Below are 26427 nucleotides of genomic sequence, written 5' to 3'. Positions count from 1 at the left end.
GCGGTTTGGCGCCTGCCTTTGGCCCAGGGCGCGATCCTGGAGACCCGGGATCAAATCCCACGTCGGGCTCCCGGTGCATGGAGCCTGCTTCTCCCTCTGCCTGTGTCTCTGCCTCTCTCTCTCTGTGACTATCATAAATAAATAAAAATTAAAAAAAAAAAAAGAAAAGTGATGGTAACTAGGTAAATATTTTCACTTTTGCATTTTGATTTGTAGACCCATGATTTTTATTAGTTCAAGACATAGAACCATCAATTGATTGCCAATTAAAGAATGTATATTGTATCCTTGAGGTATGCATCCTCACATATTACCATATCTGAACTTGTGCCTCAGTTGCAACTTCAATAAGCTACTCTACTGAAAGGTCAGTTTGGCAGCTTCTGGTGGTGATGTATGCACTAAGACCAGTGGGTTCCATTGTTGCTTGCACATTGCCATACTTCTCGCTATAAAATTAGTCATTTGGTTTGGGGCACTGTTTATGCTTGAAAATACAATACCCTGTAAGCACTTGGATATTGGAGCTGAGGTCCTATAAAGCAGAAAATATACAGAATGTATGTTGGCTTCAGTCATAATACATCACTGTCAGAGTGAAGAGGGTCTAACGTCAAATTGACACTAAGTGTCTATTTGGTTTCTTCTTCGAATGGTGCCATATTGGGAGTTGAACATTTTTCTGTGTTTCTAGTAGGTTGGATCTATCATCTATCTATCTATCTATCTATCTATCTATCTATCATCTATCTATTAATTGGAATGTCTAGTCTACTAGCATTTAATGTAATTATAAGGGCAGGTTTGATTCATCCTTTTTGAAGAGATGGGGGAGCAGAGTTTAGGGGTGCATGGGGGGCTCACCTGATTAAGGGGCCCTGAACCAAGAAGTGGCAGAATTTGAGAAGCCAGCAGGTTGGGGTTTGGCAGCAGCAGCTCCATGGGCCAAAGTTGAAAGGCGACGTGCTGACCGCGTGTAGGGGTGGGTGACAGGCCTGGTCTGTGGCTTCTTGACTCAATCCTGTTTCAACAGAGAATATGTCTCTGCCTGTGAGAAATAGAAAGGTCATTGATTATTTGGTATCAGGGATTTAATGATACTGAGAAGGTTTATGGAAGAGATTTAGGCCTTACAGCTAAGAAAATTCAGTCATTTCCTAGAGCAGCTAAAAATAAAAGGTGATAGGAAAAAATTCACAGGAAGATAGTGAAGACTCAGAATAAAAAGATGTGAAGACCAAGGATGATTCTCACTCAGCAGAGGCCAGGGATGATGAAAAAGAAGCCCATAAGAATGTGTGCAAGAAAGGGCAGGCAGCCTCTAAAACAGCTTCCAAACAGAGAGAGATGCTCATGGAAGATGTGGGCAGTGGAGAAGAACAAGAGGAGGATGGGGCACAATTCCAGGAGAAAGATTCTAGCAGCAATTATGATTTCCTAATGGAAGATGATTATGGCACTGACTATGGCAGCTTGAAAAAGGAAAACAAAAAGATGGTTAAGAAGTCCAAACCTAAAAAAGAAAAAAAAGAAAAAAAAAAAGTCCAAACCTGAGAAAAAAGAAAAGAAAATGCCCAAACCAAGACTAAAGGCTGCAGGGACGCTAGGCCCTGTGAAAGGCAAACGGAAAGTAGGTCACCTCACAGCTTCAGAGGCATCAAAGGAAAAGACTCGTCCTCCCAAAGAAGAAGAGGAGGAACCAGAAAACCCTCCAGAAAGAAAACCTCTGCAGACTCTCCACCTAAGAAATCAGGGGATGAAGGGTCTGAAGATGATGCCCAGTCTTGGGGAGTTTAAAAAAGTGATGATAATTTGTTTATTTATTTGAGGGAGAGAGAGAGAGGGCATGTAGGAGGAGCAGAGGGAGAGGGAGAGAGCTTCTCAAGCAGCCCCATGGGTTGAGTGCAGAGCTCAAAGTGGGGGTCACCAATCTGAGAACCAATCTTGAGCTGAAACCAAGAATGGGACACTTAAATGTGCCACCCAGGTCCCTCTTGGAGAGAGATTTTATTTTTAAAAAAGTAAAGGAAAAAAAGAAAATTTACCTATTTGGATAGAACATGATTTTGGCTATGGCTTGACTTAGGGAATTCAGTGCTTTTTTTTTTTTTTTTCTTGAAAATAACATCTCTCTCTCTTTTTAAGAAAACCTTTATATGCTTAATTACCTTTTTGTATATGGTGTTCTCTTTGCCATCACCCTGCTTCCCAATGAAAGCTATGTCAAAGTGTTCCCCAGGTTGACTACCTTATCTTTTTATTTTTAATGGAAGATATATTATTTCTCATAGAGAAATAAGATTTGAGTTGGATGGCATGGATATTTTTGCTTTTTGCCAAATGGTACCAAGTTGAACAGAATCAAAAAGCATAAAAGGATTTTAGTTAAAAATGATTGCTTCTTGGGATGCGTGGGTAGCTCAGTGGTTAAGCATCTGCCTTTGGTTCAGGGCATGATCCCGGGTCCGGGGATCCAGCCCCATATGGGGCAACCTGCAAGGAGCCCACTTCTCCCTCTGTCTGTGTCTCTGCCTCTTTCTGTGTGTCTCATGAATAAACAAAGTATTTTTTTTTAAATATTGCTTCTTTCTCTACCTGGACTTAAAAAAAATCAGTTGTCATCTAATACAGGTTTATATATCTATATACACAAGTATAGATGTCTAAAAAATATCATGATGTTGAACTTTCACTGATGGGGCCAGTTGGAGATAAAGAGGAATTCTGAATTGTTACCAAAAGTATTATATTTTTGACCTTGAGGGAAGGGCAGGGGATGGTGCTATCTGATCTTGTTTGTGTGGTTTTTATTATTTTTAAAAATTTCTTTTAAAAAATTATTTATTTATTCATGAGAGACACACAGAGACAGGCAGAGAGAGACATAGGCAGAGGGAGAAGCAGGGTCCTCATGTCGGGAGCCCGATGTGGGATTTGATTGCAGAATCCCGGGATCAAGTCTCCAGCCGAAGGCAGATGCTCAACCACTGAGCCACTCAAGCATGCCACATATTTTATCTTTTTTTAAATTTCATAAGTTGTTATCTCAGAGAGACCCTGAGCCAGTGACCTTTTTATTCTGCCATGGTCTTTAAAGAACATCTTAAAAAAGAAAAAAGAAAAAAAAGGTGAGGACCACCAAAACTTAAATCACTTTCTTTTTTTAAAAGGATTTATTTATTGAGAGAGAGACAGCGAGAGATAATGTGCATGCATGCACACATGGGAGGGGCAGAGGGAGAGGGAGAGAGTCCCATGCAGACTCCTGCTGAATGAGGAGCCCAAATTGGGGCTCAATCTCACAACTCTGAGATCATGACCTGAGCCCAAACCAAGAGTCAGAGCTCAACCGACTGTGGCATTCAGGTGCCCCAAAACTTAAATTTCCTTTTTCATTCTCTAATGGTTCATGTTTTTGAATATCTTCATCCATATCTTCATCCATCATCAAAATCTATTTATCCAAGAAATAGAATCTACTCTGTTTCTTGGATAAAATTTTACCAAGGGTCAAAAAACCCCCCAAAACCTAGAATTTATTTTTTTATTTTTTAAAGATTTTATTTATTTATTCATGAGAGACACACACACACAGAGACAGAGACACAGGCAGAGGGAGAAGCAGGCTTCATGCAGGGAGCCCGACGTGGGACTTGATCCTGGGACTCCAGGATCACGCCCTGGGTCAAAGGCATGCTAAACTGCTGAGCCACCCAGGGATCCCCCAAACCTAGAATTTAAATGGCAAGATCTATACAGCAGAGTAGATCTTTCTTAGCTAACAATGTCTAGGTTTTAAGCAAATAAAGTACTGCTTAATGTGAAACTCAATCAAAAAGGCTTGAGATCTTTCCTTCGTGAAAACAGAAAATTGAAATTCTTATAAGCCATAAATGTGTATTCAGATCCCTCCCAAATAATATAATTATGATTATGATTGGGTTTAAATTTTCATCTTGCTATTGGTTTTCTATGGTACCATTTGTTCTTTCTTTTTTCCCCCATCGTGTGGTATCACGGGCATCAGGAGTTTGCTGCTTCATTAAGTAAATTGCCTTCTGTCGGATTATACAACCACCATTATATATAGAAATCCACTTTATCTCTTGTTGTATGTACATAAGTACATACAATTCCTTCATTTATCTTTATTTTAAAAATAAGGTAAATCTTTAACTTATCATCCCCACCTCAAAGTAATATTCTGCACCTCATATTTAATGTAAAACATATTGACAATGCATTTGTCCTTACCTGCTTCTATTTTTGTGCCACTGTTTCATACCATTTGCTTCTAAATATATTAGCAACTTCAAAATACATTGTTATTACTATTTAAACAGTCTTTTAAAAATTAAGAAAGTGTAAAAGCACACTTCATATTAACTGTATATTAATTATTCCCACTCTATTCCTTCACATAAATTTGAGTGTCTATATGGTATTTGTTCCTTCAAAAGAACTTTCTTTCACAGTGATTGAATTTTAAATCTGCTGGTGATAAATCCTCCCAGCATTTGTTTAACAAAAATGTTTTTATTTTCTCTTTAAGAATTTTCAAATAAACTTTTTTTGTGCAATACATAGAATTCTAGATTGACATTTTTAAAATTTCAGCATTTTAAAATGTTGTTTAACTGTCTTCTGAAATGTCTAATTTTCTATTTAAGAAGTCCGTGGTTTCTCTTTTAGTTTTTCCTGTTATATAATGTCTTTTTTATTTGGCAGCTTTTAAGATTTTTCTATTTATCATTGGGTTTTAGCCATTTGACAATGTACCTAAGTGTGCTTTTTTAATGTTTATATGGATTGTGCTTCTTTTATGTTGCTGATATGGGCTGATTTTTAAAAAAAACATTATTACACCTTTTTCCCTAATGCTTGATATTGACCTATAGATAACTGAGGCCTTTTTTGTTTTCATTCTTTTATAGTTTCTGCTTCAGTTGGCATAGTTTCTGTGGCCTGTCTTCAATTTTCTGATATTTTCTTCAGCAGTGCTCAACTGTGTTTTTCTAAAATTTTCAAATATTGCATTTTTCAGTTTTAGAATATCTATTTTATAGTTGTCCTTTCTCCACTAAAATTTTTCCATACGCTTATTTATTATATTCACTTTATCCTTTAAATATTTGAACATATTTATTGTAGTTCCATCAGTGTTTTTGTCTCCATACTTGTACTATCTGTGTCATCTCTGTATCTGTGTCTATTGACTGCCCTTCATTTTTATCTGTTTATTCGCATGTCTGGTATATTTACTTTTATCCTGGGTACTGTGGATGTTATATTGCTGAAATCCAAATTATGTGGCCTCTTTTAAAGAATATGAAGTTTTGTTTTGGCAAGTGATTAATTTGTTCACAGGTCAGCTTGATCCTGTCAAAGCTTGGGCATGTCTGGAATGGCCTTACTCCTAAAACTTGGTCTTTCTGAAGTCAGAAATAAAAATTTCTAGTTTTCAGTGAGGTTTATATACTCTGACTACTTAGTATTCTCAGCACTGAGAAACCTCTAGAATTTTCATTCAGCTCCCATTTAGATCTCTTTCAGATCCCAAGGTGTCACACCTCAAGCAAATGCAACTTTAGTGTTTCATAAAAGAATAAAAAAAAGAACCCTGCAGATTTCTGATTTCTTTCTCTCTGTATGTCTCTCCTCTGGAGTGTTCTGTCTCATAAGTTTCAGCCCCCTCAGCAGCCCCAAATCATCACGAAAAGATTGGTTTGTCTGCCCAGCAATACAGTTTGTCTTTACTTCTGTGTGTTCCGGCTTAGAAAGTGTCCCCAGATAGAAGCTAAGGTAAATGTTGGGTTTACTTAACATGTGTTCATTTTTTAAAAGATCATGGCTCTGCACTGTCTGTGCATGACAAAACCATTTTATAGCTGTTGATGGTTGGGAAGTCAGTCAATACCTGTTATTCCCTATTGGGGATTAGTCACAATTTCTCTCCTTCCTCTGTACAAAACAAATAGTTACCTTGGCATTGTGGCTTACTCTTTTTAAAGCACTTTCATGCATTATCTAATATTGTTCTCAAAATGTTACCAAATGAATTAGCACTCAGGATGATAATTAGGGAAGAAGGGACATTTTAAATTCCATATTTCTTATAAGGATACTGGCCTTAAGGAGAATAAGTGATTTTAGCCTAAACCATCTGGATTGGTATCCATTGTCTAATTTTTTTCAGTACTCTGTCCTCTGTGCAGTGCTGTCTCAAGGAAAACCAAAATTCTTTACTTTTTAAATATAATGACTTCCAGGCTTTTATTTTTGTTTGCTTGTTTAGGCATACGCTTTCTTTTACAATTTCTTAGAAATCTGGAGATGTTCTATCTTTTTTTTTTTCCTTAGGCTCTTCCTTTTATGGTTTCTCTTTTTTCACACATCCTAAGAAATTCAATATCAAATGTGTCTATCTGTATGACTAACCTTAGTAGCAAATTATATGAAAACATGAATGACCACTGATTTTAATTAAGCTTTTGGTGTGGATGTTAAAAATACTCACATAATTTTATATTTTTGTAATATAATTATAATGTCCAATGGAAGACATTTCATCCACCCTATTCTTAATGTAAAATTACCACAGTGGTAATTTAATATTAATATGGCTATCTTTACCACAATCCCAACACTATCTTTGACTTTAAGCCTCCAAAGGCAGGTAAAGACTACATGTCTTGTTTAACCACTAGTCTTTGCTATAATAAGTGGCTTATAATAGGTGCTTATTAAGTATTTATTGAAAGAGCAAACCATGAATACTGATTAGTTCATATGTGGAACTTTGCATTCAATTCTAAGGATCACAATTTAACAAGGTCATGACAAATAAGGGGAAGAATGACCTAGATGGTGAAGGATAATGAAAGAATGGTTGAATTGGAGATATTAAACTGCACGTTTATGTATAAACTCGGTATACTACTACTTTATCGTATAATGCATTATATCATATATTAATATGCATATAATTAATTAAAATATTTGTGCATATAATACCTGATTTCTATGTATATATATAATGCACAAATATGACTGCTTTGAATATTTGAAATTATCTTATATAGGTTGCGTAGTATGGTAAACTTTTTCTGTGAAGCTTCACAGAAAATGATTAGGCTTAAAGGGTGATGTTTCAGAGAGGTGAATTTTCAACTCCGTATAACTAGGAACTCTCCAGATAAAGATATACAATTTAAATAAAAAGCCTTAAGATTTTAGTGAGACCTATTATTTTTCTTGGTTCTAAAGACTGAATTTGTCTATTAGGGATCGTAGAAGCAATTTTTTCATCTTGGATAACAGGTCAGGTAAGTTTTACATTTAATCCTTAATGAGATATATGAAAATATGATTTCATCACTCAACAAAGGTTTATTGAGTTCTCAGTATGTGCAAACCCTCTAGAAAATAACTTCATGCTGTAGAGAGGGCTTATTGTCAAGCTCTCACTTCAGAGGAGATGCAGAAATTCTTTTCCCATACCCTTATTTGGAATTGTGGCTTCCTTTGTGAGATGTTACTAGATGTATTTGATGTGTGCAACCATATGTATGCACATGCACACACACAGAGAAAAGAAAAGAGCAAATAAAGTTCATGAATAACTGTCGACCTGACATGTTTCTTGCAGAAATTCAAGTAATTATATTTTCAAAGGATTGTCAAGATTTAAGAAAATAAATTATTAGGACAAAAGACCATTGAAACAGTCATGGAGAGCACGAAACACTTGGTAAGGAAGGATTGATCCTTGTGACTTAATCTAAGAACCATCCATATAACATGTTTAAGAACAGTTTTCAAATATTCCCTTTTCAAAAGTTTTCCATCCTCTGGTTTGCGTTGCAAAAATTTTGGGGGGAGCCATATTGCCTCTTGAACTGCCATTAACAAACATGCAGCATAATTTAATACAAAATTAACTCTGAGTGTGAAAATGATGACACTAAGAAATTTGAACGCTCTCAACCTCAACAGTGTATGAGAATACATGAAGTCATATACATTTCTAAATAAGAAAGAAGGCTGTCTTCATGTACTACCAACACATATATTTTAGCTTCTTGCAAAGACTTTGGACTCATATATGTTAGTCTCCAAGGATCTGCCAAATGTTTAAATGCATATGTGGAGATACAATTGGAAGATGCCATAAACTGCTCTGCATGGCATAGCCTTTCCTTGCTGCTACATCCACTGTCCAAAGCTAGGGGTCCTCACTTTTCCTGCCTCTAGAGTAGTTTATCCTCTGGCAACAGCTCCAGTTCCTCCACTGTGGGTGTACTTGCTATTCTCTGCATGTGATGAACACTTTCATTGCTCTTTACTACTCAGATCCAGCATCTCCTTCAGAAAGGAGAATAACTGTACTAGAGTACTTGAATTTCCTGGTGTACATTTCCTTCCAGTCTGTCAGCAAAGTAGCCACTCTCAGTCCTGTTCTTGGTGTCCCATGCACTGGAGTGACTTGTGTTCCACTTCAGAGTGTAGTAATCTCTCTTGTTGCTTTTCTGGGCAGAGGTATTATCTCTTAGTGGTTCCTTCAGCCTTAGGGGACCCCAAAACTATGTGGAGACTATAGACGAGATTATAAGGCAAAGTTGTCTCCTGTTTTGTGAGGTTCGAACACAGTGTTCCTTGGGCCTGGGTATGTGATAGGGTTCAGCAAACCCACCATTTAGTATACCTTAAGATTTACTCCCTCCCTGGCTATTGATATACATCAAGGGCCTGGGCCAGCATCAGATCTTCACAACAACTATCATGTTGTACTCAGAATCTCTATTCCCTTTTAACCATTAGGGTCTTATAACTAAGTCAAACTCACAGTTGCATTGTCCATGTTACTTAATAGTAGATTCCCAGCCCCCCCCCCAACCCAAAGAATTCTTATTCTTCATACAACTAGGTGCTTCTCAATTTTGTCCCATTTATAATACCCCACTTATATTTGGATATCCAGGAGTAAACACAGTGTGATATACACTGTAAGGCAATATACAGGACACAGTAACATTTTTGGAAGAATCTCTATTGTTTGGAAATCATTATTAGAGTACTTGAATTTCCTGGTGTACATTTCAGAAATAATCTATGAAGCATACATGATACTCAAAAGAGATTTCATGCCATGGAAAAATCAAATAACTACGATTGACTGTATAAAAGTAACTACGGGCTGGCTGTAGTTTTTTCTTCTTTCTAGAATATCTGTAGTGCTTTCTCATTATTGTCTATAAAATCCAGTACTGATGGAATGAAAGAAGGAGATGTCTTCTACCCTGTCTCCTACCCCGTGTAGCAGGCTCACTTTTGGGGAAGATAGTCTTGGAACCACTGACTCTCTACACCATGTGGGAATCATGACACTAGGTAGGAATCTGATCTTTGATTAAATTATTTTCCTACTATAAAATCTGAACATAGTGCATCTTGATAACACCTTTTTGAAAGTAAATAAAATTTGTATTTATTATTGGGAGATTTTGTGAGTGGCATTATAGTTTGGATTTATCCAGCACTTGCTCATGCTTTCTCTCTCTCTTTCTCTTTTTGTATGTGTGTATCCTTTTATATATGTACACACACCTACACTCACATACACACATAATCAGTACACATGATTTTTCTCAAATACACTCTTGGCCTCTTTGGACATAAACACATCAAGAGATGTTAGACTAGGCTAAAGACAACACTTGACATCATAAAGTTCACAGATGTAAGTGTTCAGAGAAGAAATGAATTTAGATAATATCATATTCTTGTCTCACTAAGGGACATGTTAGCTAGGGCTCATTGCATCCTGATTCACTGATAGTCCTTTCCATGTCTTATGCTGTGAAATATGATCAATATCCAAGTGCTATTGGGCAGCCTGGGTGGCTCAGCAGTTTAGTGCTGCCTTCAGCCCGGGGCCTGATCCTGGATACCCAGAATCGAGACCCGGTATCAGGGCCCATCAGGCTCCCTGCATGGAGCCTGCTTCTCCCTCTGCCTGTGTCTCTGCTTCTCTTTCTCTCTCTCTCCGTGTGTGTGTATCTCTCATGAATAAATAAATAAAATCTTTAAAAAAATCCAAGTGCTATGAACAGAATGTTTGTGTCTCTGCAAAATTAGTATTTTGAAACATAATCCCCAATGAATGTGGCAGTATTGAGAGGTTGCACTTCTCTGTACTTTTGGAAATTTGAGATGACCATGTTGTTTTACTTTGATGAGTAGTATGTGAGAGGAGATTATATATGTCATTTCTGGGCAGAAATATTTAAAAATTTTTAAATTTAAATTCAATTTGCCAACATGTAGTATAACACCCAGTGCTCATCCCATCAAGTATCTGGGCAGAAACCTAAAGAAGCTATGTGTTTTGCTGTATGACCCTTTTCCCTGTCTCAGCCACAGGGGATCGTGTGTTGAGATGGAGGCTCCAATAACCTGTAGTATGAATGACTATGATGAGCACAGTCTCCATGCTGCCCTGCAAGGCATGGACTAGGTGAGTAAAAAATAAGCTTTTCTTATGAAAAGCCCCTGAGATTTGGGTATGCTTGTTAGTGCACAGCCTAGCTTATCCTGATTAGTATACTCATTAATGTAAATTAAAAAGCTAGTTTCTTGGCATACAATCCCACTTAATTTACAATCACTTATTGAAATCTTTTGTGCATAAGGAACAGCAGTAGGTATTTATTTGAGATGCAGACACAGAAATCAGTAGAACTCAAGTCATGGGTCTCAAGATGTTCGGACTTTATTCTCATGAGCATTTGATCCTTACTATCAGGGTCCAGGTTATGTTATGCTGGGCAATTCTATTCTGCATGTCGGAAAAGAAGCAGAAGAATTCTCAAGGGGTAGTATATTCCTGTGTGTGTGTCTGTATGTGTGTGGTGGAGAGAGAGAGAAGGTGCAGCAACCAACTCCCTAAGTGTTGAGCAGAGGAAATGCAAATTCAAATGATAAAATATCCCAGCTGTTTAAACCAAAAGGACAAGGCAGAAATTCGTAGAAGGTATTACCAAGGATTAGATATCTGCCTTGGCAAAATGATGCCAGCAGAGAAGGGGAAGAATTAGCTGCCTCAACCTGCAATATTAGTGTTAAAGGCAAATATATGTGTAATAAGAGATCTGAGGTGGGAACAAAAGATCCAGAAAGAGGGACAGTCAGGAGCATCTGCTGTATAAAAGGTGGGGATCAAGTAGGGAAGCTGTAGCCCAAATGCATGGAATTACTCCAGGTGAAAAGAGATCATGGGCCCAAATAGAGAGTGGACAGCCAACGAACTTCCTACAATACGTGACGCTAATGTAAAACACAGTTTCTATCTTGGTCCTACTTTTTCCTTATTGTTGAAATTTGAGCCTGTTATGTAGTTTCTATGTGCTTTAATTCCTTAATCTGTACAATAAGAATAATTTGATCTAGTGTCTACCTCATAATTGTAATGTGAGTATTAATTAAAGTAATCCCTATAAGGTTTATATGATAGCATCTGGCAGATAATAAATGCTTAGCAAAAGTAAACTATCATTTCTATTATGGCTAGTATTATGTGATTATCCTCCTAGAGTTCCAAGAAGTGAGTGCATTGGCTCACAAAATTTGGGTGAATAAAAAGAAACATGTAAAACAATACTGAAGCCTGACCAATTCGGTGGAACCAATGTGCAATGGTAAGCTTAGTAATTGAATGATTGTTTTTTATTTTCTTGGTGTCTAGTTTCAATATTTTGGTTAGATGAAAGTATATATTTGGCTTTCACAGGAGAATTTTAGCAATGCTCTCTAAAGGGAAAAGAAAAGCTTTTGGTGAAGCCATTACAACAGGTGTTTTTTTTTAATTTTATTTCATCTTCTTTAATCCGTCATGCCTTTTTTTTTTTTTTAATTCATTCAGTGTATTTGGCTAAAATCTTTCTCCTTCTTCCCCTTGCTTCCAAAAATGCATTTGCTATTAGACTCATTTTGTAAATGTGATTGATACATTGATATGAGTTTCCTGCACATTTTTTATGATGCTGACACCAGTGAATGCTAAGAGGAGGTTGAAACTGTTGGGGTTTTATGTGACTTTGATGATAGATATTGTAAGGCTTTCTTTTTTGCTTTATGATTTGTACAGCAGTGCTTCTTTTTTCACAATGTATAAGATAACGTTCTGTAATGTTCAGAAGAAGAAACAGTGATTCAAAAGATTAAGCAGACACTCTGACCCTAAGAATGAAGAAATAAGAAAAATGAAAAGTATAACTTAGACTTAACCAAGGGTATTTCAGGACTCATGTCTGTTTTTGTGAATGATTACTTGGGTAATAAATGCTTTATCTTCTCTTATAACAAAGCCAGGCCTGCCTCTGAGTCAGACATTCTACTAAACAAGGAAGAAGTATTTTTAAGTATTCTTTGCTCTCTTAAGGGTTGTGAGAAGGAAAATGACATCAACATCTTTGCAAAAATGGTTTGATGTCATGCTACAGAAGACTAGTATTTGGAGGGAAGAAGGGATTTTTAAAAAAGGAGGCAGATGGGTAGACAATTATTGGGAATGGGTAGAGGATAACTAATTTGTGCAAGAAGAAAAACACTAATAGTTAGCAGTGACCCTCATTTTCAAAACTGAATTCCTCTTACGTTTGTCTCCTCTCTCTTCTCTCTAAATATTAGGCATGCACTTTTGTTTATGTGCCTATTTAAAATTCTCTCATTTATTTACATGAATCTTTATCCCCTCCCCTGCCTTCCCCCCCGCCCCAATCTACTCAGATGTGTTGTACGTCTGTGAATTATACCCCAAGTGTGACAGACGATGACTATTTGGAGGATGCCAAGTAGCAGTTGCCCTAGCAACAATAACCAGGGGATGCTTCTCAGAACTTCTGCCTCCACTCTTCCCCGTCATTTTCACTGTTTTGAGAGTTAGATAACATGGTTACCAGAATTAGTGGAAGCTGGTTCTCTCCCCCAGCCCCTGTGCCCAGCAGAATGAAACAGAGAAAACTTAGAAATGTCTGCCTTTTTCTTACTAGCAGGGAAATTCAGCATACCTCTGCAGTCAGGACTGCAAGGAGGCATACACTTAGAAGGGAGAGGGCTGTGGGCTCGCACACTCTAATAGATGCTCGATGGTGGGCGAATTTGTCAGAGCTGCTACTGCAAACCACTTGTGAGGAATGAAAAAAAAATCATTGTTGAATTTCCACACGTGGGCTAAAAGAACAGTATGTAATTGGATCACAAGATGCTATGTTTTGCAAGTGGAAATTTCTGGTCTGTTCTGAACCTGATATGGCAGATTTAGCTTTACTCTCTTAAATGAAGAAAACCTAGAACAATCAGATGTAATCTAGACAGCAAGACAGAAAACTTCTTTTAATCACCAATGACTTTATTGATATTTACATCCTTTCCCCCAAATAAATATTCAGACTAAACTGAAAGAATGAAGTTGAAGAAAAGATGCTATTTGGTAAGAGAAGCAGAGTGGATTTCTGTGAAGCAAAAGTTGCTTAGGCGTCAGAGTCTCACTTGCAAGGGCCCTTCCAAGGCCTTGCATCTAAATTTGCATTTATAAATATATTGCTATTATTCCTAAAAAGCCCTTCCCTCATTATATATACTTTAAGTTCCACAAATTCTGCATCCATCTCTCAAAACAAGGGGAAATAGAAGTGATTTATTTGATCACATATCATTACTATTGTATCACTTATGATATTCAAATTTGTAAACTTGTAGTTTTGTTTTAAATCCTCATGTCTGTTTTTACTTTTTTTCCTTAAGTTTTAGGGGATATTATAGATCTTCCACTAATCCTGAGCTTGCACATTCTAAAAAAGGAACAAAAAAACACGTAGTTTGCATCCATTGTTGTACTCTCAAGACTATTTAATAAAAACTGTAAGTAGTAAATGAAATGCTTGATAACAGAAAATAAACAGATTGAATTATTTTTAAATAATTTATTTCCTGATCATGCTACACTCTATTCTATTTAATTTCTATGGGAAACATTAGATTTCTGCCTGGAAGAAGTTTTTGGGCGATCTTGATAATAAATATAATTAAATAGGTGTTTAAATAGGTGTTCTTCAGAATTCCTTTTCCATATCCTTTGAGTGAATAGTTTTCATCATATATAAGCCAATAAAGGTATGCCTATAATACTTTAGAGGTTTACATCAAATTGAACGGTGTTTTATAAATCATATACTAGAAATTTTTAGTAATTATTTGAACCCAATACTTCATGGTAACTCTGGAAGAATTTTGATAGTAAACCTGCTAATTATATTTATCACCATTTACCTTTTATGGAAACATCCAGTTCCTCCAATGAAATATATTCTCCTAAGAACAGGGTCTATATTTTATATATTTTATTTTATTTTTTTAAAAGATTTTATTTATTTGACAGAGAGAGAGACAGAGAGAGAGAGAGAGAGAGCACAGACACAAGCAGGGGCACAGGAGAGGGAGAAGCAGGCTTGCTGTTGAGCAGGGAGCCTGATGCAGGGCTTGATTCCAGGACCCCGGGATCATGACCTGAGCTGAAGGCAGACACTTAACTGACTGAGTCACCCAGGCACTCATATATTTTAATTTTGTATCTCAAGAGAACAGAACCTTGAACCTAATAGGTTCTAATGTGTATTTTTGTATTATTTTTATTATTTATTTATTTCTATTTATTTACTCATGAGAGACACAGAGAGAAAGGCAGAGACATAGGCAGAAAGAGAAGCAGGCTTCCCATAGGGAACCTGATGCAGGACTTGATCCCAGGACCCTGGGATCACGACCTGAGCCAAAGGTAGATGCTCAACCACTGAGCTACCCAGGTGCTCCTAATGTGTATTTTTTTAAATTGGATCTTGTATGATGAACTTTTGAAGAACTTGCTCTCAGACCCTATAACTTATTGAGCTGGTAATGTGAATCTATACTTGACACTACTGGGAACTTTTACCTTTACTTAAAAAATCTAAATATTTAAAAACAGATAATATATTCACATAATTCATAATTAGAAAGGTATAAAAGGAAATATGTACATTGGAAAAACTTCCTCCCACTCCACTCTTTTAAGGGACATTTAGGTATATACAAACAAAAATATACACGTTCTTTGTAGCTTAGTCTATAAACTGTATAGTCTTAATGAGGTTTTTTTTTAAACACTCATAAATTGGCTCATATCTGCAAAAACAAAAAACTGAATTCTTATTCTCTGTTATGGCGACATTGCATCTAATTTATATATATGTAGTATAATTTGTTAAACTGGTATATTGTTGATGGATATTTTAATATTTTCCAAATCTTGCTTATTAAAAATGTATTGCAATGAATAACATTGTACATGACAGCACATGTTGTACCAATGAGAAAATTTATAGGTTTTGTTTCTATTTCTGAAATACGGGTCAAAAGTTATGTAGTTTAAAAAATTTTTTTTTTGTTTAGATTTTTAAAGTTTATTCATGAGAGACATAGAGAATGAGGCAGAGACATAGGCAGAGGGAGAAGCAGCCTCCCAGCGGGGAGCCCAAAATGGGACTCGATCCCAGGACCCCGGGATCACGACCTGAGCCAAAGGCAGACACTCAACCACTGAGCCACCCAGGGGTCCCCAAAAGTGATGTGCTTATATAAATTGATAGATATTGTCAGATTACTTTCCATATGGGATGAATTGATTTATATCCACAATCAGAATACCCTTTCCTTTACTCTTACTTAGAGAATATGCTATCAAACTTCCAATCTTTGTCCATAAGTAGTACAAAAGCAGTCACCATAGTTTTAATTTATATGTTTTTCTCTTTGCGGAGGTTGGGCTGTTTTCATATGTTTAAGAACTGTTCAAATTTATTTTCCATTTATCCTAACGCTGTCTTATCTCCTTCTTTGCACTCAGTGCAATGTGTAAATATTTTATTTATTATTTATTTCTGTCCTTGGTCATCATTTGTCTTTTTGATTGTTGTATAGTCTCTTTGAAGGTTAGTCCTTCACTTTCTTGTTCATCACTGACTCAGCAGCTCCAGCACAGCACCTTCATTAGCAGACATTCTGGAAATATTTTCTCAGACACATGATTTAGTGGAATAACATGAACCCACCAGAAGGGCACTAGTATATGCTGCCACAGATCTCTGTTCTTGATGCTGTATGCTGAGCTATTTGAAATAGACTTGAGAAGCAAAATACTTAAATTAAAAAGACTCCTACTTAATATCTTAGAATGTTAACTCCTTATGGTTTCTTCAAAATAACAAAATTGAAATCATAGTTTAATTTTCCCTAAGGGAGAAGGTTCTCTCCTGAGAATTCTAGGTTACTTAATTTTTCCTATTATCATAGAAAGGGAAACAAAGATGAATCTGGGAAATAGGGAAAGAATATATGTTAATTTACAGACCTCAATATTATATCTTGGGAACTGAAAAACTTTTCTGTTAAATAGCACACAAAATTTGCTACACTGAACTTTCTCATTGAATAAGAATGTAGAGTTTTCCAGATCGCAATTATTTTAAAAATTGTCATTTAAAATACTGGGTTCCAAAACTTAGTAGAAAGAGTTTAAAGGACTTTGTCAATTATATAGAAGTCTGACTTCATTCTGAGCAGGGCCACATACCTGAGGTGTGGTCATGTTAACTGATGTTGGACTTTTCACTGACGAAACCTGAAAAGGGAAGTTGGAGATCTAGGTAGTTGGGAGAGACGAGTCTCTGATTCCAGGGGAAGACAGAAGGGCCTTGTAATAAAGCTTGGACAAAAAAAAAGCAGGCATGGGTGGTACACTCCAAGAGACATGCTACTTTATAACCAATTTTAAGGTGTTTTTTTTTTTTCTGCATTATAATTCCTTGACACAGTCCTTAAAACTTCAGTTCAATTTGTTAAATCAATATAATGTTGGTAAACTGCTGTAGGGAAGCCAAAATATGGGTATAGTCGCGGCTTGGAGTGAAATGGGCTATACGCAACAGGATCAGCAAAGACATACAATGATGGACAGAGGCAGCTGTTGAAGAATCCAGCTCTACAATCAGAATCAAGAGGTGACAAGTGACAGCCTACACACGGAAGTGCAGCGCACGTTGTAGGGAACTCAAACAGAGATGGGGTCCGAGCTTCCTCTATTCCTGAGAATGAGCTTTGGATTATAGTTAAATGGTAACAGGTAAGCTTAGAAGACTGGGAAAACTGGGACATATACAAACGTGGCTTAAAGAAATTGCTTATGGGTATTTGTTACAAGTCCTCAATGTAGTTCACGAGTGGTTCTTCTCTCATATTTCAGTATTTACATTATTCACTTTCAAAAAATTACTGCTACATGTCCATGTGCGCTAGTATCTTTTCTCTAACCAGATTATAAGCTCCTTGAAAAAAAATAGGGATTCATTCTTATACATCATGCTTATCTCTCATAATAACTCACATGATACCGATATTATGGTGCTTGGCATGTATTTATTAAATGACACTTTATTGGACAATTCTTTCTAGGACTCTGTGGGTCCATGGTATTAGATAAGTATAATCAGCTGAAATAGGATCTTAAATATGTTTTGCATCTTCTTTCTTTTTATAATGTGATCTTTTCATTTATGATGCATTTGCTTCTCTTCTTCACTTAACTTTGAATGTCTTGACCCCTCAGTAACACCTGATTTTCAGGATTCCTTATAAAGAAGAACAAGATAGGGCAGCCCTGGTGGCTCAGTGGTTTAGCACAGCCTTCAGCCCAGGGCCTGATCCTGGAGACCTGGGGATCAAGTCACACTTCGGGCTCCCTGCATGGAGCCTGCTTCTCCCTCTGCCTGTGTCTCTGCCTCTCTCTCTCTCTCTCTCTCTGTGTGTCTCTCATGAATAAATAAATAAAATCTTTAAAATAAATAAATAAAAATCTTTGTTTAAAAAATAAAGAAGAATAAGATAACTGAATCAAATTCTTCTCTTATGCTAAAGTAAAATAAAAAATTAATTCACATCTCAAATCTATGCTCCTATTTCGGGCATAGTTCATGAATGCCCAAGGCCACGTGTCATGTGACTGTCCAGCTATTTATACGCACATGAAGAACAAACAAGTTTTGGAGTTCTGAGCAGACCTGTGGCCAAGTGACACATCTCAAAAAATCTTTTTTTTTTTTTCTCCCAAAGGCTCTGGGCCTCAAACTTTTATAAGTTGAACTTATGTAAGTATTCTCAAAGTTGTATAAATTACACTTGTTTCTTATGACTGCAAAGCCTACCAGTTGACAAGAGTCAGGGACAGCCGTGAATAAACAATACACATGCCACTTCCTCTAGGGGGGTGGGAAGGATTGAGAAGGGGAAGAGAGGAAAAGAAGGCAATTTGTGTCTCCACCCCATAGGCACATAGACTCCTCACTGACAGCATTACTGAGTTTGATCAGAAATCCTGCCTGCAGCTCATGAGGTAAGAAAACAAGCCACCCCAAGGATGGAAGTGTTGTTTACTTTCCCAGACTTTTTCAGGAGTAATACAACTAGTACTTCCAATCACATTGGGCATTCTAGGTGGCTCCACCGCGGTTTCAAATAGTGAGTTTCCAGGATTGGTAGCCGAGAGTTCTTAATAAAAAATTAAAAATGGAGGAGAAGGGGGAGATTAAGGGTTGGTGTTCCCTCCGCTTATGCACAGCACGTTCCCAGAGACTGCAGCTGACGCGCAGCAGACTTTTAGCTTTTGTTCAGATCTGGTTTTGATCTGCAGCGTTCAGGGATAAGCAATTCCTTTCAAGTTATTTGCAAACCTTGTCAAAGCCTGATTGCAGCATGACATTGATGACAGACTGATTATTACTTGTCTCAGAAAGCAGTGTAAGAACATATTGGCTTTCATGCCAACATCCAGCTTGTCATTAGCGTACAGTGCAAATGGCAGCGGTTTTATACCAGAATCCTGGAGGCCTAGGCAAAAGGAGGAGTCTCTGTTTCTATTGGTTCTGGAGAGATTTCAATAAAATTTATGGGACAATTTTTGTTCAGTGAAATTCCTATAAACACCAGACAAATGGTCTAGCTCTGAAGAGTCATTGGTTATCTTAAGAAAAATTTATTCCGGTAAGCTAGACAGAAAAAAAATAAAGAGGACGTATAAAATAACATTAAAAAATAAGCATCTTCTTCTTCTTCTTTTTTTTTTTTTTTCTAGTAAAGCAAATCTACTAAAACTTAGAAGTGAATTCAATTGCAAAGTTCTGTTTGTTTGGAAGTGTTAAGTACTAAATTTTGGTAATTTCTCAATAACTGAAGCCAGATCCAACCAGATGAATAAATTATCTGCTTGGGATGTGAAATAGACCTTGCAGTAGGTACTTTCCCTTTCTAACCACAGAAACTCAATTGCATTAAAGAAGCATATGTGTTCTGAATCCATTCTAGGAATTAAAAACTCCGTAATTTCAGTTTTCTTCAGGAGTCATGAAAATTACCTACATGCCTACTTCATACTTAGAAAATAGTTACTGGTTGGCAACCAGTGGTATCTGAAATCAGAATCTTGTATTGTTTCTTCACACATGTTCCCTTTACTATTTCTTGTTTCTCTTGGTAGAAATGTAAGGGAATATCTCATTAGGCCACAGCTGTTCATTCACAGAAGGAACAATCACCTCTATTTCTTTTAAAAAAAATATTAACTCTATAACAAAATGACTTGTTAGAGTCATTGAACTTTTAATTGAAAAACATAATATATGTACATGACAAAATTTAAGTCAAATGTGTAAAAGGGTATTTCATGAAATGAAAATCTTTCCCTTAGCCCAAGAGGGAATCACTGATATAAATACATATGTTTATTGTCCCCAATTTTTTCATAAATTTAAGTGGAATTCAACATAATATTCTTATCTGTGTTTTATTCTCTTAGCAATATCAGAAGCTACAGAGATAGAACTTTACATAGTCCTGAATTTCTATCTTACTTGGAATGTTGAGATTCCAGAGATGATTGGAATTGACATTTGATTCATGTAAATCTGATACTTTGCTTATGAGTATGCTTGAACTGGTCCATGTGAGCTCACAATTTGCTAAAAGAAATAAAAGTAATTATTATAATAATAAGAAAAACTATAACTTTGATACATTTGAGTTATAGTTTGTGGCAGTTAATTTTACACCACAAGGGAATAAAGAAAACTCCAGTCTTATCCTGAGCAGGACCTCAAATGGTCATTCTGTGACCCAAAATGATCATCACCTGTCTCATCTTGCTCAATTACCCATCATTCCACAGAAGGACACCTTGTAGGTAGGGGAGCTTACATTTTCAACATGGAGACTGCAGCTGAACCTCTAGCTATGTGTAACTGGCTTCATACAGTTAAAACCTCATTTCCTTTACCTAAATAAAAATATCCAATAAACTTTGCCCTTTGGAATCTATCAACCACCCTCACCTTTGTAATAATCATTCAGGTGCTATACCTTTAAACTTTTCCCTCCCCAATCAAGGTTATAAAACAGAAGCTGGCAGTTCAAAATGGTGGACTCAGTATACAAATTCTAGCTTCCTTACATTCCTAAATCCCCCTCAAAATGAAAAATAAATATTAAAAAACTCATAAATATATTTTATTTGTCTGAAAATAAAAAATCAGAATCCAGAACAAGATTCTTTCTGAAATCAGAATTGCATGGTTTTATATTATGGATATGATAATTTTATGTATCAACTGGACTGGACCACAGGGTGCCAGATATTTGGTAAACATTATTCTAAGTGTCTGTGTTTTTGGATGAGATTAACATTAAAATTGGTGGATCCTTAATAATGCAGATTACCCTCCATAATGTGGGTGGACTTTACCCAATCAGTCAAAAGCCCAAAGAGAACAAAAAGATCAGCCTCCCCCACATAAGAGAGAATTCTACACCAAAAGATCTTTTGACTTAAACTGGAACACTGACTTTCCTGGACCTCTACCTGCTGGCCCACTGGGCAGATTGTGGATTTGACAGCTTCCATACTTGCTTATTATGAATTCCTTATAATGAATCTCTTTCTCTCTATACATATGCATCCTTTTAGTTCTGTTAAACTAGAGAAAATTGGCTAATACAATAGATAAATCAAGGAAGAGTTAACAGCCATCTCAAACAAACAGTGTTAGGTACATTGAAAATGAGAGTTGTTTTTTTTTTTTTTTTTCATTAAAGTTAGGAGAGTGTTTAAGTATTGGGTTGGCAGGTAGAGAACAAGAATGGGCAGTGACACCAAAGTCCAGATTTGGTAATGAAAATGATAGATTAAAAATACACTTTCAGTCCAACTGACATGGTCAACTGTGTTCGTATGTGTGTGTGTGTGTGTGTGTGTGTGTGTGTTATCTCTTATTGGTCTACCTATTTATCATCTACACATGTAGCTAATATTTAAGTGCTTCCTGTGTCAGGCACCATATTCAATATATTAATAGAACATCCCATTTAGTTCTCATAACTACCCTATATAGTAAGTACTATTATCATGTTTATGTAACATGTTAAGGTAAATTCTAATATGATGAATTAAAAATTTAATATAGTAAATAATTTTTCTAGGCTTGCATAGCTAATGTGATCTGAGACTTCTGACACCATTCCCTAGAATTATTTGGTCAAAGTTACACAACTAGTAAATCATGGAGTTGAAATTAGAACTCAGCAGTCTGACTTCAGAGACCGTGCTGTAAATCACCATGCTCTCTGAAGAATGCTTCAGAAATTACATGGAGCCAGCATATCTTTAATAGCAAACCCTAATTAGGATATTACCAGGAAAGAAAATTGTAGCCAAATTCTCCCATGAACACCTTTGCAAAAAATTCTAAGAAAAATATTAGCAAATTTAATCTGTATATGTATATTTAAAAACATAGTAAATAATAATGTAGTGTGGCTTACCAGAAGATTGTAAAGCTGTTTTTTAATATTCAAAAAGCAATAGTGTAATTCACAGCATTAACCCTATAAAGGAGAAAAATAATGTGACCATCTTAATACATTTACAAAAAACACTTGATAAAATTCAATATTCAGTCACCACAAAAACTCCTAAGCAAATGAGAAGTAGAATGGAACTTCACAGCTCTTGGGTGGCTTAGTTGGTTAAACTTCCAACTCTTGGTTTTGGCTCAGGTCATGATCTCGACATGAAATCGAGCCTGCCTTGGTCTCTATGCTCAGCAGGGAGCTTGCTTGAAGATTCTCTCCCTCTACAGCACCACCATGCTCTCTCTCTCTTTCTCTCTCTCAAATAAATAAATAAACAAATAAATCTTTTTTAAAGAAGTAGAATGGAATTTTATCAATCTAATAAATTATATCCAGAAAAGAACCTATAGTCAGCATGTTAATTTGTAGTAAATATTGTTACCTTTTCTCCAGGGATGCAAAGCGACAATGGTCATCATTTCTAATTTTATTCAGCATGGTATTAGAGGGCCTAGCCAATGAAATAAAGCAATGAAAGAAATTAAAAAGAGATTGAAAAAACAAAACTTTAAGGGTGGCTGGGTGTCTTAGTTGGTTAAGTGTCCAACTCTTGATTTTGGCTCAGGTCATGATATAAGCATTGTGAGATCTGATTAAGACTCTCTCTCTCTCTGCTCCTCTCCCCTCTCTAAAAGAAAAAACAAACAAAAAGCCCACAAAAAACTTTAAACTGTTTTTATGTACAAATGGCAGGGATATGTACTTAGAACATTCAAAAGAATCTGCAAAAAAATGATTGGAATAATGTCGATTTAGTCATTCACTGGATATAAAATCAACGTACAACAAATGATTGCATTTCTATAAATTAGCAGCAAATATTAAGAAATTAATACATATTATTTATAATAGCACAAATAAAGCCCCAAGATATTTAGAAATAGTTCAAATGAAAAACATCCTACTCCTCTGCATTATAAACAATAACAAAAAAGAGTGCCACGAAAAATTTTTTTAAATCCAAAGAAATAGTTAGATATTTAGTTAGATAGAACATGCTCTTGCATTGTGGAGCTCAATATTATTCAAATGTAAGTTCTTCCAAAATTGATATATATATTCAGTGTTCTCTCAATCAAAATAACAGAGGATATTTTCTTTTTGTTTTTTTTAATTTTTTAAAATTTATTTATGATAGTCACACAGAGAGAGAGAGAGAGAGAGAGAGAGAGAGAGGCAGAGACACAGGCAGAGGGAGAAGCAGGCTCCATGCACCGCGAGCCTGACGTGGGATTTGATCCCGGGTCCCCAGGATCGCGCCCTGGGCCAAAGGCAGGCCCCAAACCGCTGCGCCACCCAGGGATCCCCACTTTGTTTGTTTTTTATGGAGGATGGGTAATTGGTCTGCTGATTCTAAATGTGTATGGAAATGCAAAAGACCTAGAATAGGCAATCTTTAAAGGAGAAGAGATCTAGCTGAATTGTACCAGAGATCAAGTCTCATTATAAAGGTTCAGTAAGTAAAACAGGGTGGTATTGAATGATACTGATGTAAAAATAAGCAGACCAATAGAACAGAATAGAATACCCAGAATCTGACTCACACAAAGGGTCGCCTGATTTATCACAAAGATGCCACAGCAATTTAATGCAGGGAAGATGGTGGTTTTAATAAATTACTGAGTCAACTGAAAATAAGTTGGTCTTACCCCATGATGTGATGAGCAGTGGGTGTTACTATATATTGGCAAATTGAATTTAAATAAAAAAAACATAAGTTAGGGACGCGTGGGTGGCTCAGCGATTGGGCGCCTGCCTTCGGCTCGTGGGGTAATCCTGGGATCTGGGATCCAGTCCCACACTGGGCTCCCTGTGAAGAGTCTGCTTCTCCCTATGCCTGTGTCTCTGCCTCTCTCTCTCTCTCTCTCTCTCTCTCTCTCTCTCAGTCTGTGTCTCTCATGAATAAATAAATCTTCTAAAAAATCAGTCTGTACTTTACACCATTCACAAAGTTGAATTGGCAATGGAATTTAGACATAAATGTGAAAAGCCAAAAAAGAACACTTCTAGAAGAAATCATAGGAGAATACCTTCATGGATGTTGTGGTAGGAGGGTTTTGTAACTGGAACAAAAATAATTAGCCGTGAAGAAAATATTAATAAGTTAGAATTCATTTAAATAAGTTAATTCTATTCATTAAAAGATAGTAGTAGTAAGAGTATGAAAAGTCAAATTACCAAATGAGAGAATAATTATATGTATGTTATATATGTAACTTAAAACTATACTTTTTATAATAATTTAATAACTATACATAAGCTTATAATTTATAAGTTACAATGTATGACTACATACAAATAATCATATCGGTATATATGTAAAATCAAAGGACTTCTTTGCACGATATATGAAGAATGCCAACAACTCAGAAAAATTCTTTTTAGTGAGCTTCAACTGAATACAAATGATAATCACAATGACATAGCACTGCATCCCAAGGAGAATGACTAAGATTGTAAAAGACTAAAAATATTAAATGCTAGAGAAGATATGAATCAAGTAGAATTCCCAAACATTATATAATCTAATACCCCAATTGAAAATCACTTTGTTGGAAAATTATTTGGTAATATTTACCAAAGCTAAATATACGCATAATCAGTTCTTCTCTGAGTTGTATACACAATAGAAATGAATGCTTATAGCAACAAAAAGCATGCACAGTAATATTCCTTAACTTTATTTATAGCTGCTCCCAAACAGTAAACAACCCGTTTATGCATAAGCAGAAAAATAAATACATTAAATATGTTTATATAATGAAATATTAAGCGGCAATGAATAATAATTACAGTGAATACTGATCCTGGAGAAGAAAGAAATTGCTTGATAGAAGTGGGAGGGTCAATAAGAAGTATGTGTGTATTGTTTCATAATGAACATTTAAAATGATAAAACATATTTCATATCTGAGCTTACTGAATATGAATTAAAAGCTGCAGGACTCCCATTTTGCTAATGTTGAGGTATATACAGCAGGACAGCCACTAGAAATATAGCAGAAGCCAAAAGCTGTCCAGGTCAAGATTTCCAATGGGCCTTAGTTGATAGTATTCTCACCTACCAGGCTTAATAAAGACCATTCCATGGAACCTTTACACAAACAAGCATATGCATTAGTCAGTGCATGAGATTCAGTGGAGAAGACTTGGCAGAAAGACAAAAAAAAAAAAAAAAAAAGTCTCCAAACTTCTTTGGAAAGTGTTTTGCCACTTATCCTAAAGCTATAACTCTGCCAACTGGAGTCAGTGGGCTATTATAAATTTATATATGCATTTAATCTGCCTGGAGAATTTTTTTACTTATATGTATATCAACATTTCAAAACAACCTTTTAAGATACAGAATCTTCCAAGAGGAAGGTTCTTTCTAAGTGAGAGGCAGCTTTCCTTCTGAGGGACAGCAATGACTCGTTTGTTTGAGTACAAAACTGACAGTTGGAAAAGTCTGAAATATAATTCTGGCTTTTCTACTTCCTTAGGTTCGCCATACAGAATAAACACGAACCTGTTAAGCAAGCAGAATTTTGGAAGAAGTACATACACATTTTAAGGAAGAACTGGAAACTCCACTGTGATAAAGGTTAGAAAAATCCCTTGACCATTCATCTAGCGACCCTGTCTGATTAGATCTGGGTGGAAACCATTGGCAAAATTAGCACAGACTTCATGAGGCTTTGCACCATGAAGTGAAATGAGATCATAGGATTCTGTAGAAAAAGTACACAAGTATGAGAAATTGTTTTGCCTTTATAATCCAAAAAGAGTTGAAAGTATTCCAAATAAGTGATTTTTTAAAAATTAATGAGAATTAATGGAAAAATGAATGAGTGATGAAATAATGTTATAGCCTGAAAGAAAAATTCCTATAGAAATTCACTTTGCTGCATTCTGGAAGGGGCATCTTAGCCTTTGCTAAATCTCCAAAGTAGATACTGTTCGGTATCAGGATATAGCTGTCAGCCTTAGGCAACTCAGAAAGATCGTAATCCCAAATTGCTGGCTCATGTACACTATGCAAATAATATGTATAGTTATTTATGGGGAATATTTGCAGTCTTTTTGGTTTAAATTGCTGTAAGGAGACAAAGTTCACCATGGAGTCTGAGAAAAGTTGCTTCGAATTGTATCTGATGGAAAATGAAAATAAAACAAAGGGACCCATCCTCTCAACAGGAAGCAATTAGACGTTTTAGGGATTAGAGAATATAGTAAGTAGATAGAGTTATCATTAGAAAGAATTCAATATGGGATCCCTGGGTAGCTCAGCGGTTTAGCTCCTGCCTTTGGCCTAGGGCATGATCCTAGAGTCCCGGATCGAGTCCCACGTTGGGCTCCCGGCATGGAGCCTGCTTCTCCCTCCTCCTGTGTCTCTGCCCC

At 36.2% G+C, this 26427-nt stretch overlaps 1 long non-coding RNA gene across 3 annotated transcripts in view; it reads right to left on the bottom strand.

Annotated features, from left to right (window-relative positions):
- The window catches only part of LOC144301758 (uncharacterized), a 580647-nt gene that overhangs the window by 22521 nt on the left and 531699 nt on the right, over positions 1 to 26427 (bottom strand). For 2 of the 3 annotated variants that reach the window (XR_013368542.1, XR_013368547.1), the window contains 3 exons: positions 21958 to 22020; positions 19995 to 20102; positions 865 to 1048 (listed from right to left, as the gene is read on the bottom strand). This is a non-coding gene — a long non-coding RNA (uncharacterized LOC144301758). The remainder of the gene's footprint in view (positions 1 to 864; positions 1049 to 19994; positions 20103 to 21957; positions 22021 to 26427) is intronic. The other variant, XR_013368543.1, reaches the window with a different exon arrangement.

The sequence above is a fragment of the Canis aureus genome, chromosome 30 (assembly GCF_053574225.1).
Source record: "Canis aureus isolate CA01 chromosome 30, VMU_Caureus_v.1.0, whole genome shotgun sequence".
Taxonomy (NCBI): Eukaryota; Metazoa; Chordata; class Mammalia; order Carnivora; family Canidae; genus Canis; species Canis aureus.
This window is presented reverse-complemented; position numbering and strand designations above follow the sequence as displayed.